Genomic DNA, 17,468 nt, shown 5'->3' with positions numbered 1-17,468 from the left:
TCTGCATTACTATGCTACTATTATTGTCATTATTGTTTCTGTGATTTGTGCTGCCATACTAGCATTACAAAACACTAGTCACTTTTTAAATGCACAAGACTGTAATTTTGATTCTGAAAAAGAACAAGCAAGCATCAAGCCATTAGAACTTCATTCTTCATCTTCACAGACAAGTTGGGGGAGGGGGGCTTGTTGGTTTTATAAATAAATTGGAAGAATGGCTATATATTTATTCAATTTGTAATAACACAATTGTAAAATTCATTTTGTAATTATTGTCTGAATATAATATACTTTCAGAACCCCATGTGGATACTGAAATCTATAGATGCTCAAGTCCCATTATATTTAACAGTGTAGTAAATGGTTTATTTTATATAAAATGGAAAAATTAAGCTTTCCTTTTTGGATTTGTTTTTTGACTATTTTAAGCTGTGGTAGATTGATTTCTGGATGCTGAATCCAGGGATATAGAGAGGGCTGGTTGTGTGTGTGTGTGTGTGTGTGTGTTCCTGGTGATGAATCTCACCCAATCACACTTTTCCTTCATCATCTTCCTGGAAGAGTGGATTGAGCTCCCTCTGTCAGTTCCAGCTTCCCATGTGGTGACATGAGAGAAGCCTCCCACAAGGATGGTAAAAAAAATTAAACATCTGGGCATCCTCTGGGCAACATTTTTGCAGATGGCCAATTCTCTCACACCAGAAGTGACTTGCCGTTTCTCAAGTTGCTCCTGACACAATAAAAAAATGCAAACAAGTATGAAAAATTACTTTCAAATGGAGCAATAATATTTGGCTCCCTCTCCCTCCCAATATGTTTTAGAAATAGTGATATGTGTTGACTTAACATATATAAATGTAACATTACTTGCATTACTTCAAACAAAGATAATACTGTGATGCCCAAAATATATTCATTTTCTTCCAGTCTCCATTTTTTCTGCTTCAGCAAAGCAGCCCTGCCAAATCCCATATTTCACAGGAAACCCTGGTGTATGACCACATACAACCTAAAAGGGTTCATGGTTGTATAAGGGCAGCTTTTAGGGAGAGAGCAGGGGCTTGAAATGTTGTATAAATAGAAGTCCACTGACCTATATCGAGATCAATTCATTTTAATTTGCTTTCTTGTTACTTTATTATTTGTTTTTTGCTTTCATTGTAATTGCAGACAGGCTGAGTATAGTTTTTCATGAAAAAGAAAAACAATTGGCAAATACTAATTAAACATCACTAATGTTTTGTCTCCACTACATCTTACAGCAATCACCATGGAACAGTATTGATTTACTGTTGCTTGTTATTTTTTCTGTTACATCGAAATGGCTATATTTCATTCTGTTCCATATAGCAGCCCTATTTACTCTTGGGATTCTTTCATTCTTTCTTAGCACTGCTTTTTTTTCTCTTCCATCTATGGTCTTCTGACCAATTACAGGGCCAAAAGGTTTCATATTTACTTCTTGCCTTTTTATAAGTACAAAGGGAACCCAAGCTAATATATTTTTGGGAAAATCAATGTAGAAAACACCAAGGCTGGGATTTGTCTTCTATAGCAATCCTCTCGGATATTGGCACAGTGAGGAAAGCTTGTCAGAACAATAATTTGGACCATTGTTGAACCATTTTTATTGTTGGTCTAAATCAATTATTGGGTATGATCTCTGACACCTATGTTTGCTCCATACCTATTTCAAAATAACATTAATTATTTCAGGAATTATGAAACATGCCCCATGCTTTATGTCTCCTTTTCCTGCTTTGCTTAGAGATATCTTTGCCTCTGTTCTGGATTATTATTTTAAAATTGAACTGCTTTAAAATTAGTTTCTTAGCAAGGAAGTGTTTTAGAAAGAAAGATGCTGGAACCTAACTTATAGAAGTCAAAGGAGATGTTGTAAGTCCATGATCCATATCAAGAAGAAGGGACCCACCCCCTTGTGTATTACAGCAAGTTGCTAATTAAACTCTCCATCATTCTTGCCAAATGTGAATGTAAAATCCTGAAAGGTATGGGAAATGTCAAATGACCTTTCCTACTGAGAAAACCAGGAGATGATAATTTATGAGCTTCAGCTTTCATTAATACTCCTCTTACGTAAGGTCTTTAATTTTAACTTCATGTTACTTTCTGTATTTTACAGACTTCTTCCTGTCTCCATATAAACACAGTATGCAGATGCATTCACACAATATCTTATGTTGAAATTTAAGATGAAGGATCATCAGTAGTCACAGAGAATCCTTGCTGGAGGAGGTCCCATGTACGGGTTTGAAACTGCATTATGTGGTCAGTGTAGATGGGACCTAACCTGCAGAAGAAATTCCTGAATTTCCTTCTATGATTGTAAGCTTTGTAATATTTGGAAGAAAAGGGGGGATACAGGGGTGGACCAGGGCAAAATAAAGTGGCAATTCTTAACCTGTGTGTTTAGTGTTACTTCTTTTTCTAAAAATGAAAAAAAAAATACTTGTTTTCTGTGGAGATACTTTTCATTTTCTAATTACAATGTAGTGCAGGTGAGATAAACTAATGTGTGTGTCACAAGGGGTTTAAATGTTTTCCCATCAGCCCTGATTCAGACTGAGGCCTCACAATATTATTTTAGAGTACAAAACATAAGATAGGATTAATAAACTATGTTCTATATACAATGATATAGAAAAGTATACACTCAGGGATAAAGTACAGTAAGTACTGTACTTTATCCCTGAGTATATACTTTTCCATTTCCATTAAAAAATATTAGCATAGATAATGTTGTTCTAACAACAACAATAATCACAGAAAAGCAAATCCCACAAGTAAATCTTGTGAATAGGTTATAGCTAGTTTTAGGACTTTTCGCAGGGAGTGTGGTGGCAAATCCTAACACACAGGAAATCATTATAAGTACATGCCATGTCTAAACATGCAACATAATGTATCAGTACAGTTTGACTCAAGAATAACCAGACCCTGGAGAAAATATGGCCCTGGTGTAGAGTGTAAAAAGACCAGAAATTGCTGTAAAGAGAAGAGAAATTTGGACACCGAGTGACAGGATATTAACAACAGAGACGTGGGGAAAAAATACTGATGGGGAAATTATCTAAGGAGTGTTTGATGTTCAAGAAATTGATAAAAACAGTCAATATTACAAAGAGACATTAGAGCAGAGATGGGAATATAGGAGGACAGAGCTATTACTACTGAGGATCCTTTATCTTGAATTTCAACACAATATGTTATTTGACTGCAACAAGAATAGTGAGGAATGCTGGGAGTCACAGTTCACAACATCTGAAGGGTCTCATGATTCCTATACTTTCATTAGGGAGAAAAGAAACTTCAGGAGCTGAAGAAGAAAAAAGTAATGAGTTAGTACAATATATCTGCTTTTTATCTGCGTAACTCAGGAGCAAATTACTGGGGCAATAAATCTTAGATTTGAAAATTACATGACATTTCTAAGTGATGGCATAGTTAATACCTCTTCCTAACCATCTGTAAAAGGGTTAAGCAAGTGTAATTAGGGTGTGGTTAATGCAATGGGAGTAGTATATAGGTTGTAGTTATACTGAGTAAGTTTGATAAGGGTTGATGAGAGTTGCTGGTTTGGAAAGTGTGTTGGAGAATTACTGCTGTGAGTAGTGAGGAGGAATTAGCTGCAAAGTTTGTATATTTTGTATATACTTTGCACATTGCTGCAACAAAGGAGAAAGAAAAGCCTTCCTGCTTTTTTTTAGGAAAGAACAAAGTTTCTGCTTTTTTGTTGTTTGAGTAGCAGACCACTACAACTGCGGTTTTGGATACCTGGGACCACTCCACATGGCCCATTTTGAGCTGTGCCGTTTTGCCAGTGGTCACCAGAGAAAAGGGAATATGTGCGGGGTGACTTGTGGTGTCCTGCATGCCCTCCCTCCTTCCCCATCATATGGTGGGGATGGTACAGGGTGCATTGGCACCCTGTCTCCATCAGATGGGAGAAAGGACAGCAATGTGTGACAGTGGGTGCTGCCCCACCACCCTTTCCCCATCATATGATGAAAAGGGGAGGAAGTGCAGGTAACTCCTTTTGGTGCTTCCCCTCCACTTTGGGTGGATTGGGGGGCTATCCAGATGACGTCCTGGACAAACCCAAATTAATCTGCCACAAACCACGGTTTTCCTTGTTTGTGGCAGATTAATTTGGGTTTGTCCCAAATTTAAAATGATCCTTTTAACTTATAATGATGTTTTAATTAATATTTAACTGTGTTTTTACTGTTGTTGTTGGCATCTAATGGTTGCCAGTTGTAAGCTGCCCTGAGTTCCCCTCCGGGGGTGAGAAGGACAAGATATAAATGCCTGAATAAATAAATAAATAATAATAATAATAATAATAATAATAACAACAACAACAACAACAACAGTGCGGTTTTCTGGCATTGTATATTTCTGCTGCTTCTGTGATTGTTCATTTGTATTTTGATTCTGTAGCCCACTGTCCGTGGATGTCCAGAATCAGCAGCATCCACCACGGTCCTTTTTATCCTGGGTATCAACGGATCCCTTTGGCATTCAATTGACCAATCTAACTTTGCTCCCGGGGATCGTACCTTTACTGTTTCCCCCCTTCCCTTTGTCTTTAGCAGTTCAGTTAAGGGCACCGTTATCTGAGCAAATTCCTTTATGAAACCCCGGTAGAAATTTGCAAACCCGAGGAATGATTGCAACTGTTTGCGCGTTTGGGGAGGGCTCCACCCCCTGACATCCTCCACTTTTGCTGGATCCATTGCTATCCCTCCCTTGGATATTCGGTATCCAAGGAAGTCTATCTGTTCCTTATTGAACTCACATTTTGGCAGCTTTGCAAACAGTTTTGCCTCCCTCAATTTCTGGAGCACCTCTCTCACCAATTTGACATGAGATCGTCTATCACGTGTAAACACAATTACATCATCCACAAAGCAAAACACCCCGCGATACAATAGTGGGTGTAACACCTCATTAATCATTTGCATAAATGCTGATCCAGAGCCCTTTAAACCGAAGGGGCAGACGGAGAATTCAAAATGGCCGAACGCGCAGGTGAACGCAGTTTTCCACCTGTCCTCGGGCCTTATGCGCAGTTTATGATAAGCTTCGATTAAGTCAATTTTCGTGAACACCCTTGCTTCCGACAATCTCGATAGTAAGTCCTTAGTCAGTGGCATGGGGTAGTTGTTGGTGGTGCTCACTGCGTTCAGCCCCCTATAGTCCACGCACAGTCTCAATGAGCCGTCCTTCTTGTGCCTAAACAGCACTGGGGCTCCCAATGGTGATTCGGAGGGCCTTATAAACCCTCGGGCCAAGTTTTTATCAATATATTTCCTCAGTTCCTCCATCTCCTTGACTGACATGGGGTACAATCTACTCCTGGGCAACTTAGCGTCCTCATTGAGTTCAATCTTTACTTCGACCCTCCTAGGAGGGGGAAGCTGGTCCGCCTCCTCGTCAAACACATCCTCAAAGTCTCTGTATTCAGGGGGAATTTCCTGTACACCACCCGCCGTGTTTTCTTCCCCCTTGCAACAATTTCCTCTTTCTTCGCTCTGGAATGTTATGCTGCCTTCCCTCCAATTGATCTGTGGGTTGGCTTCCCTTAACCATGGCATCCCCAGTATCACATTGTAAGTAGCCATAGGGGATACAACGAAGGTTATGCTGCCTTCCCAGCTCCCCACTTTACATCTCACTTCTCCCACTTCAAACCGTGCCGGGGCCCCAGCCGCCACTGACCCATCTAGCTGCGAAAATGCTATGGGGCTCTGCAAGGGGGTTTTCTCACATTTCAGCTCGTCTGCTAGCTCTGGGGCCATAATGTTTCTTGAGCAGCCGCAATCCATGAGAGCTTTGCAGCTGGCCCACTTCCCCTCCCCTTCTAGCCTGATCGGGAATACTAGCATTCCTGGGCTGTGACTCACCAGATCTCCCACCGGGGCCCTAGAAGGGGGGCTCTCCTCCGCTCTCTTCCCTGCAGCCGGTTTGAACCTTGGGAAATGGGACTCTCCCCCTTTCCTTTGTCTGCATTCGGCAGCCCGATGGCCCAGGCGACCGCATACATAACAAGGGCCCCTCTGCTCCTTGGGCCCTCCGGTCGGGGCTTTTCCGACCGTGCTTCTCTCCGTTCTCCGACTCTCCTCCTTCGCCCTCGTCTGCTGCGGCGCTGCTCCTTGATGCCTCTTGATCTGTGCCAAGGTCGTCTCGATGCGGCCGGCCAGCTCGATCCATCCACCTATCTCCTCCGGGCCGTCGCGATGAAGCGCCCAGGTCAGGATTTCCTTCCGCAAGCCCTCCTTGAAGATCTGGACCTTGGTGGTGTTGGACCACTCTGGGACCTTCTCCGCCCTCAACCGGAATTCCTCCACGTACTCAGATACGGAACGATGTCCTTGGGTTATCGTTTGCAGCCTTTCCCTCGCCCGGACCCTCTCGAGCGGATCCCTGAAGCGCGCCTCCATCGCAGCCAGGAATCGCCTTGTAGATCCCAAACATGGGTCGTGCCTGGCGTGGAGCTGGACATACCATTCCGCTGCTCCCCCTCTCAGTGCTGCGCCCACTGCTCGCACTCTGCTTGCTTCCGATCCGAAGGTAAGGGCGTTATCTTCTAGATATCCCCTCACCATAGTCAGGAAGTATGCGAGGTTCCCGGCTTCTCCTCCGAACTCGATCCTCAGCTCCTCCCTCCTAGGTTGGTATGGAAGGAGCTGCCTTCCCCGGTTCTCCGCTCGCGGTGGCCCTCCCTGGAGCCCTCTCTGCTCCGGGGGCAATTCCTGACGCCCTGTGCCGCGCCCGGCTCCGGCCGGGGGCACCAGGAACGTCTGCTGGGGCGCCAGTCCCCGGGGTCGCTCCTCCTCCTCATCGCTCTCCGCCGCAGCCCTCCAGCTCGTCTGTGTTTTAGGACGTGCCCCGGGTTCCCGGTCACTCCTCTCCCCTGCGCTCCACATCGATTCCCCTCGGGGTGGTGGTTCCTCCAACAGGGGGGCCAGCCTCTCCATCACCTTTGACATCATCGCGAGGGTAGTCTCCATTGATGCCATCTTTTCCTCCAGGCAATCCAATCTCTGCGGGGAGGGAAACTCTAGCCCACTGCTTTCTCTCGTTGCTGCCCCTGCCCCCTTCACTCGCCTCTGTGTGACTCCGTTGGGCTGGGCATATGCAGTCGATGAAGCCAAGGCATTCACTCTCTCCAGCTCCTCTTCTGCATTTTCGAAAGGGGAGGCTGGTTCTCCCCCCTCCGTTGGATCTTCTTCCCGTTGCATAGGGGTACCTCACCACAGCCGTGGGATGGCACCGATAAATCCTGGCTTAATGTAAGCTCACAGCAGCCGCTCCCAGAAAAGACACAGGACGCCAATCCGTAATCAATCAGGAAACTTTTACTACTGGATGCATATACACAATGAAAGCCAGGATTGGCGCACAGACGCAAGTCAACCCTTATATACCCTCCCCCACATTCGAATCCCCTCTTCCCGCCTGACAAAGATCCCGCGCAATATTCCCCGCCAAACCACCAGCGGGCCCTCCCAAGGTCACCAGCTGCAATCCCTTATCAGTTCTCCATGTCAGGAATCCGGTTTTTTGCGCCAACATCCAAGGCCAGGAACCCGGGTCCTGACAATATATTGTATTAATATATTAATATGTGGAGCTATTATGCATTTTGTCAATGTTTGATGTAAACATTAATGCTTTTATAACAGCTCTGTTTAACAAAAAGGTTAAATAACCAAAAGAAAGCCTAAGGTTTGTTTTCAAAGTCAAACTCAATGTTGCAATCAACATTAAATATTAAGATATGCATCACAACAAATACCTAATATATCTTTCACTTATACTATCTGTCAGCCAGGGTCATGAATGGTTTTAGATGTGCCATATAAAAAGGTTACAAGGCTGAGACAAAAATAAGAATATTTATAGTAGACAGTTGGTTTTATCTCTCTTTTTGGTGGTTAAAAGACCCTGACTCGTATCAAAACATGTTCTGTCTACTATGTGAGGCCCAAATCCACTTGCATCTAGATTAAAACATTACCATAAAATGGAAGTAAAAGGATGGATATTCTGAGCCCCCCTTTGTATTTGTCAAACAATAAGTAAACTACATGAGTATTGTAAGCATCAAAAAGTCCCGATGAGTGATGTGCTTTGAGGTTTAGTCTATGCAAAATTTACACATGCTTGTTTTGTACAGAAAATAGCATTTTCTGCACAGAGGGCAGGATTTTTTTGGTACAGGCATATTATTTTATGCTGCAATTAGGCACTTATACTGTGTGAAATTTCACATGGTTCATTTGCATATATCATAATGTTTTTTGAGCAGGAAACCATTTTTGAGCAGACATTGTTTTCTATGGAAAATATTATTTCCCATGCAGAAATTTCAGCTTCAAATGGAAAATAAACACACATAATTTTAGCATAAAATAGATGCCAAATTACAATAGGGTTGAAAATTTTTGTTTTTCACAACCTCCTTGTAGTAAGGGGAAAATTGCTAAAATCGCTAAAACTGCTAAAATTACTTATTGCTTTTTAAAAGAACATTGTTGAATAATTACACCACTAGTCGATTATTCTGGTTAGCAGCCAGCTTCAGGAGTAAACTCTATTTATACATGTGATAATGAAAACTATCCATCATTCAGATCATCAAAATAGAAATATCAGAGGCTGAAGAATTCATATAATGTTCAATATCTGTGTAAAGAATAAACAATGAGTCAGGATAACTTTGACTGGATCTTCACTGCCATATAATGCAGTATGTTATATTGATTTGGGCCAACTTTCTCCAGGGAGTTGCTTTATTTATTTATTTATTTTATTATATTTACTTATATCCTGCTTTATCTCTCCTGAAGGGGACTCAAAAGTGGCTTAACTTAAAAGCATTAGTGCACAATTTAAAATATACTAATATACAAACATGAATAATATGTAATATGTAACTGCTATAAACAAATGTATAACAAATGTAATAACTATGATAAAACAATAAAAACATTTAAAAAACTAATATACAAACATTGCAACAGAATTAAATCTAAACAGTATTAAAAATCGAGTTAAAAACCATCCAATGCATTTTCAGTTTAAAACCATAGCACCTCCTGACTTGATCTTTAAAAACTTCATCTTTAAAAGCCTGCCTGAATAAAAATGTTTAACAATATCTGTTTGGTAGCTGTCATTACATTATGATCCCTTTGAGTGTAGCAGTTTATCGTATAAATCCTGTGGTGAGCATAAAAGAGAAAGGTTATATGGGGCATGAATTAAAGCAACTGAATTGTACAGAGAACATTTGCATTAAAAAATTTCATAATATAACAGCCATTTGAACAGCGTTCATTTTTGGATGGAAATTTCTGGAGGGCTGGTAACAATGGCTCTTTTTCTAAAATGACAGGACCCTCCATAGAAAAATCACAGCATTCCCAATGTACTTCCCAATCAATCATGTTTTAAGGGTGGGTGAAAATTGACCTTGTGGCATCCACGTGATGCATGGGCCCTTCTCACCCCCCCCCCCCAACATGGGATAATGCCACTTAACACAGTTTTGCCCCATTTTTCTGGCATTTCCACAAAGTTCTGGAGCAGCCATGCATTTTGAGTTAGCATAAACAGCTGAGCCAGTTCTGAATCAGAACTGGTGATGCTATTAATATGTACATCCCAATTTCCCCAGGTTCCATGGACATAGGGATGATCTAGCTTGGCTGTCCTGTCACCTCCCCCCCCCCCCCCATTTTCCTCCTCCCCTCTCAGGGTTGTGCCAGCTCTCAGGGTTGTCAGCAATGGCATCCAGGAATGGCTTTGAGTCATTCGGCATTCTGTGGCAGCCACTGTGACAGCAGGATGTTGTCATGTAGCAGGATGAACAGGGTTTCACCCTACTGGGTGGTCAGGGTTCTGTCCCACACTTAGCAGGCAAGGCACAACACTGATCATGTACTACACTCTTTACTATTCCTGGTTTTTCCTGTCAATGTAAATGAGCCCAGAATGGGGATGGGGGTAGGCATTCTGACCCACCTTGATCTTGTAAATGTTCCTGCATGGATTTGTGTGTGTGTGTGTGTGAGGAGTGACTTGAGAAACTGTAAGTCGCTTCTGGTGTGAGAGAATTGGCTGTCTGCAAGGACGTTGCCCAGGGGATGCCCAAATATTTTGATGTTTTACCATCCTTGTAGGAGGCTTCTCTCATGTCCCCACATGGGGAGCCAGAACTAACAGAGGGAGCTCATCTGTGCTCTCCCCATATTCGAACCTCCCTGACCTGTCAGTCTTCAGTCCTATTGGCACAAGGGTTTAAACCATTGTGCCACCGGAGGCTCTGCATGGATAATTAGCCTTTAGATGTCATGGGTGCATCTGCACTGTAGAATTAATGCAGTTTGGAAATTGTAATTTGCTGAGTCATCAACATCATTTGACAGAGAAGGTTAAAGACCTTGTAAAACTACAGTTCTTACGATCCCATAGTATTGAGCCATGTCAGTTGATGTGCTGTCAAATTTGATTTATTCTATAGTGTAGATGTACCCCTAGAAACCACTTGTTAGTAGATAATTGAATTCATTGGGTAACCCCCACCATTGAAGACCCTGCAGCAACATGGTTTCCAGTAGGCCACCTTTCACATCATTGCAATATTCTGACATCAATTGGGAATTGTTTTGGCTTTACTTCAACTACTACAGCAGTCAAGTAGACCCTCAATATCTGCTGGGGCTTGGTTCCAGAACACACACAAACACACACATACCCATATACAATGGTAAACAGCTCAAACAAATGCTGGAGACGAGGATTTGTGAAATAGCGGGAAGCTGTAGCAGGCCATGTCTACATATGAATGTAGGGCTCAGTGCACAGCAGAATAAAGATTTGGTTTGGAGGATCTTTTTAAAAGCTTACTTTGGTTAATTGAATCCATGGATGCAGAACCTGTAGACATGGAGAGCCAATTTTACAATTAACAGAACACAACAGAAGCACCATGAAGAAAAAGAAAAAGAAGAATAAGAAGAATAAACTTTATTTGTATCCCGCTCTATCTCTCCAATGGAGACTCATGGCAGGCAGCTGCAGTTCATCTGCCATTTTTAATGTTCCACCATGATCAAATACTAGGGCTGGTCAATTCGTTTCGTTAATTCGTAATTCGTTAAAAAATTCGTTAATTTTTGAATTACGAAACGATTACAAAACTTTTTTTTAACCTGGAAGTGTTTTTAAATATCGAAACGGCAGGCGCCAAAAAATTTTGTATTTCCGTCCATTTCGGAAATACGTAAGATGGCCGCCTGCCGATGCTTGCTGGGAGCTCTCCTCTCTCGGCGCCGGCTGAGCAAGCGAGCAAGAGGGCAAGCGAGAGGGGCGAGCGAGAGGGGCGAGCAAGCGGCGAGCGAGTGGCGAGCGAGAGGGCCCGCCAGAGTGAGTGCCTGCCTTCCCTCCTTAATAATAATTTTAATTTCTCCTCCCTATTCTACTAAATTAATAATTAAATTTAAAAAATATTTAAAAAATATTGAAAAAAAAGGGCGCCATCTTTACAAAATGTTTTGTAAATATTTACGAAATTTCGTAAATACCGAAGTTTTTTTTTGGAAAATTTTGTAATTATTTTAAATATCGAAACAAAAAAAACCCCCAATTACAAATCGATTTTAGAAACAAATTTTTGCGTTGTTACCCAGGCCTATCAAATACAGTGTTCAATTTCATTGTTGGTCATTCAAAGCCTATAATGTATTAGAGGGTTCAGAGCAGGTACCATCTGTGGCGAGCCTTATTGAGGCACAATCCATTGTTCAAGCATACTTGACAGTGACACTGAAAATTGGTGCCTATTATTGCAAAAGCAATCAATGTCTCTGCATGAGCAACAGCATGCACAGTATACTGGATTTGTTAGAAATTGTCACACATTTCTGTAACACATGATTTTCTAGCATGCATTTGTTTGTCTCACAGGTATTTTGAATTACTGTGATCAAACAAACATAGTTTAACATTCTGAAGACTCAAATGGCCTTTCTGCATTTAGCCGAATATAAAAAGGCAGGTCAGACAAACAGGCTTGGACAATGTGCAGGTTTTTCTAAAGAAACTATAAATTAAAATGATGCACGTTCTTACAACTGCAAAAAGTACGCTTAAGTATATAGAAAATCTCCCCAAGTGACAGATTTGGTCACTGGAAATGAAATGACAAATGGGTACTCTTCTGAATCCAATATATTGAAAAGTGATATACAGGACGTAGTATTAAAAAAAAAAACCCCTGACACTGATCTTGAATCTTTGCTTGGACTATCTACACTGAAATATAACAGCTGGGGTAAACCATGAAACAATGAATTCAACCTGACACAGACTCAAGAAGAAGTTGTTCTGTCAAAGCAAAGGAAGAATCATTTCTTCAAGAGATTTGTTTGACCAGCTCCTCTATAGGAACAGTTCCTGAATAAAAATCATTGCTACTACAGTAAAAAAAATTGTTGGAACAAATTGTAATCAATGTACTGCCATTATTCAGTGAAAGTCAAAGAATTCTAGTTACTACTTCTGTTTGCAAAAAAAAAAAAAGGGGGGGGGTCAGAATTAAGGGTATACTCCCAGCAAAATAAATGGTTGATTTCTTTATTTCTAACCCGCTACTTCAATATAGGAAACTCACAGCATGAATTAACAACAGATACAACTGAAAACACAATTAAGGCTGCATCTATACTGCCAGGTAATACACAGATGCTAATGTGATTTAATCTGGGGTAAGCCACTTAATTAGCTAATTAATTAATTAACTTAATTAATTAACTTAATTAGTTAAGTAATGGCACTCCGTGCAGTCATGACGGCCACATGACTTTGGAGGTGTCTATGGGCAATGCCGGCTCTTCAGTTTAGAAATGGAGATAAGCACCACACCCCAGAGTCAGACACAACTGGACTTAATGTCAGGGGGAAACCTTTACCTTTACCTAAACCACTTAATGCGGCTGCACCCCACATAATAAAACAACACAGGGGAATTATTATTATAAGGTCTGAATCCTGCTCCAAGAGTTGGGTTGTCCCCCATTTTGGTGCAGTGGGAGGTTCATCTCACACTCTCTGGGCTCAGGCAGCATGGGGAGGTAGGGTGGAAATCCCTTTCCATCCCCCCGCAGCCCAATCCCCTTCCCACAGCAAGAAAATTTCTTCCTCCTGGAGTTCCCTGCTCTTTCTTTCTTGTTTCTTAATCATTAAGTGAGTCCAGAAGCTTTGGAATAGAAGAGGGGGCTCACACCCCTGAAGCTGCTTTGCTCACTTAATGACAACAAAATAGGAAAGAGCTGAGAGCCCTGGTAAGAGATTTTCTTGTTTTTTGGGGGGAAGGATTGGGGTGCTAGAGGGGCTAGAATCCTGTCCCATTCTCCGCCTTGCTGAACCAGCTTTGGCATGGCTGTCGGGATGGCTGTTTATGCCAGTTCTGAGCCACATGTGTGTAGAAATACCCTTGGTTGGCTGCATTAAAATACAGGTAAACAGATTATCATGTTGGAAAAAAATCACCAATTTAAAACAACTGAAAGCCACATTGGAGAAGGAAGGGAAGTATAACACCCTTTTGCAAGGAAAGCCCTATTCTTCCACCTGAATAACAAGGTCTTTTCCTGGCGGCAGAAGGACAACAGGGTAAAGGACAATAAGATGGAGGGCCATCCAAATTACCTTAGAATTGAGTTGCGGTTTACCCATCACTGAAATTAAGACCATTTTAAAAGTTAACATAGAAAAGGTGCACATCAAACCATGCAAGCAATGTAAAATACTTAAAATATGCATTCAATGCACAACATATCTTTTAAAAAACTTCTTTGATTTTTTTTGTAAAATCCATTTGAGATAATTTTTCAGATCTTTCAGATAATGGATTTTACAAATACATTGATGAATCTAATTAGAAGTAGTGCAAAGCATATATGAGTCTGGGAGAAGGGTTGCTGTAAATATGAACTTAGGAAAGATGCACATCCGTAAGGAAAGATGCCTAAATTCTTCTCAAACCAATGTAATGTAAAAAACCATCACACTTCTTTCTTCCCATGTCCCTAGACTGGAGTTTACGCACACTTAACATTCCCCAAACCATGTCCTGCTGATTCATTTTAAATGTAATATTCTGTCAAAAAAGGCTGCCAAAGAGAAACCCAACAAAGTTAGTGTCATATTAGAATAGTCAAAGTACAGCAGGGAGCGAATAGCTGGCACTTTTGCAAACCTGAAAATATCGGCCTGTTGACGAGACTCCATTCTATTTAAAAACTGAAAGCCTGCACAGATCAATGGTACCTGGGTCTACCGACAAGGGACTCAGAGTGTTATTTACCTGGAATTCAGGACCTCATGAACAAATGCAGAGAAGAAAAGGCTCAGAATTATAACAGGAAACCTTGAAGTCTGAGTTCTCCCTTATATAATGTCAGTCTTTATTTTTATCCCCCTTATCCTTAGCTTGGCAAGTTTTCCTTGAGAATGGCCTTTCATCAGTCATTTTTTACTTGCTGAAGTTTTAGATTTCTGTCAAGTACTTTTTAATAGGCTCCAGTGTTTGTATCCTATTCTCTGATATTACAGACATAACAAATTCAACATGACAACCAATAAAACTTCCCCAAGATTTACAGCTCTCAGCTCAGAGTTGTCTATCTGAGGATGTCATTCAGTATCACTGGCAGACGTGTTAAGAGTGGTTGATAAGGTGGCACCTTTCTGCATGATATAGAGGCCTAAGTTCCAGATCAATACAGTCAAGTGTTATGTTATGAACATCAGGACTGGGTTTACTCTTAGGCCAGTATGTGTGGCTGGTGACTTTCATGTCAGTGTGGTGAACCCCTTATGGATTTTAGTCTGAATTTCAGAGGCGATCTTCTTTAGAACCCTATTATAAAAATATGGTTGTGCTCTTCGGAACGATCCTTTAAAGTTCAGATTACATAAGAAGAGATTCACCATCCTACTGACATAGGCCGAATTAAGAATGAGGAAACTGTCTCAAGGAGAAGATGTTGGATGGCTGTTCTCAAATATGTAGTTGTTTTCCCCTCTTGAAGGACAGAGTTTATATGTCACACAGCCTGTCTTAGACCCCCCCCCCCGCCCCCCGCCCCCCGCCCCCCGCCCCCCGCCCCCCAAGCTATCCTGCTACCTTGGATAAAGAAGAGAAAATCTGCTATGTTGGTACATTAAATAAGAAAACTGTACTGATGTATGGCCTTTGTACATGGAAGAAAAAGGAGGTAAATTTTGTCTTTTGCTTTAGGCAGCATAATGTTTTCTGATTTATCAAAGTAAACATAGTTGAAAAGCAGTCTCTTTTTTAAAACACATTTTATTTTATTTCAAAAGTTCCTTTCCATCTATTTATTTTCATGTTATGTCAGTTCAGAGCACCTTGGAACAATTAAAAATATAACAGCCCTGGAATAAAACTGCATAGGATGATATGAAAGTACCACGGTCACATAATAAAGCAAATACTACAGCAGGGGAAACAAATACAAGTTCAGCAAAATGAAGCCCCAAACAAAGGTTCATTATTTTACCTAGAAAATAAGAGCTTCATAGAAGCTTCACTGGGATTTTGAAAGCAACAAGAAAGATTGTGAGACAAGCTGCAAAATTTAGGCAAGGTCTTTCGGAAAGTCCTTTTTTATTTGCCAGCCAAGGGTTCCTCCACTACAGGTGAGCCATTAAGCATTAGGCATTGAGTAACAATCTCAGTTGCTTACAACTTGTCATTCAAACATCTACAATGTATTTTCCAGCCTGGAAGTTAAGACTTTGCTAATTGGGCTGATCCCAGACCAAGATTAAATGAGGGGATTCTTCTTTCTCACTTACTTAGGGATGGGATTAGTAACATTTAGGATCTCATCACATTAGTAAAATTATTTGTCCTAGAACACTTCATCGACACATGTAGCCCGCCAGATCCCATTACATAATTTACAGCTACTTCCATCAAGGCTCTGTGATAGCTCTGGAGCTGTGATAGCTATGGAGAGGAACTCTGAACATGGGAGACTACACATTTCAGAGTAGATATCATGGGAACAGCATAAGATCATGCCAGAAGAGCATGCCAGAAAGGTACATTTTCCAGTGTGTGATGGGTAAGCGGGCAATGTGGGGCAATGGGCAATGGATTTGTCCCACTGCCCTACAATCTGCCCAGCTTCCCTATGGATCCCTGTGCTGTCTCCCTCATCAAGGACCTCCATGTGATGAGGTCCTTAATCTAGTTTATCTGCTGCCAGCCAGAAGTTGGATGAAGAGCAAAGACGAGTGTTTTTAATGTGAATTATACAATTATACAATTATCTCTCTTCTGGAAATCAAATATTTCAACAAAGGTCACCAGTATTCCAGCATTAGTAGTACTCTTCCTGCTAACCTGAAATTTGGGGGGAAAGTGGAATATAAATAAAGATGATGATGGTGAAACTGAGCTCATTGTGCCAGCTTTGTGGCATCTTTCTCCTCCAAAATAGTTTTAATTATAATTTTTCAATTACAATTCCCTAGATAACCAATGCTGTAGTATTACAATTTTTGAATTTTTGAAAATGTTGTAATTAAGAGAATTATTACTCCAATAAAGGGAAATTATGCTTTTGAATTATATCTGCTTTCCAATATTTGTCTCCAATATGCTCCTTAAAAGAATACTTCTTCTTCCTATTCTGGGAAGTATAGCATTTTCAAATAATTAGTGCTGCTAATATAATACAGTTGGAGAAGCCATTTAATTGAAGAATGGATGTTATAAACTCAACCAAGTGAATGAGTTCAATTTTCTTCATTTATTTTATACTAAATTTACAGTCTTCTGCAAAAGCCTATTATAATATATGCACAGCTGTTTATAACTTGCTATGCATGGAATAAACATCAGAATTCCCATAATGAATGGACTGCATAATGCTGCACAATCTTTCACATGTCATGGAAACCATCTTAATTAAATCCTATGAAATTCAAATGGGTGTTTGTAAAACTTATGGTCTATAGTTTAGCCTCCCAAAATACAGGATTGTTATAGCCAGCTTCATGTCAAAAACAGCTTCACATTGCAATTGTTTTTAATATAAACAGATATGTACATGTACAAAAATGTCCTCTGCTCATGTATATTTCAACCTGAATATAAGCAAAGGCTCATATTACAAAAATAGGTTGTGGCGAGTCGTATTTGGGGAACTGTAGTCCACCAAAAATTATTTTTAAAAAATCAATATGTGTCATGCCCTAATAAAGGTTCTATTTTTTCTTCATTTATCCTTACTTATCCTTTAGTTAGGATGGGTTTAGTTCCTTTTGTATAGTATTCTATGGAAAGGAACCTTAGTTTGACGTGGTCTCTTTAAGAAATCTGAAAGAGGAGGAGTCTT

Source organism: Anolis sagrei, chromosome 1 (assembly GCF_037176765.1).
Source record: "Anolis sagrei isolate rAnoSag1 chromosome 1, rAnoSag1.mat, whole genome shotgun sequence".
NCBI classification, from domain to species: domain Eukaryota; kingdom Metazoa; phylum Chordata; class Lepidosauria; order Squamata; family Dactyloidae; genus Anolis; species Anolis sagrei.
The sequence above is the reverse complement of the archived record's forward strand: the minus strand, read 5'-3'. Positions refer to the sequence as shown.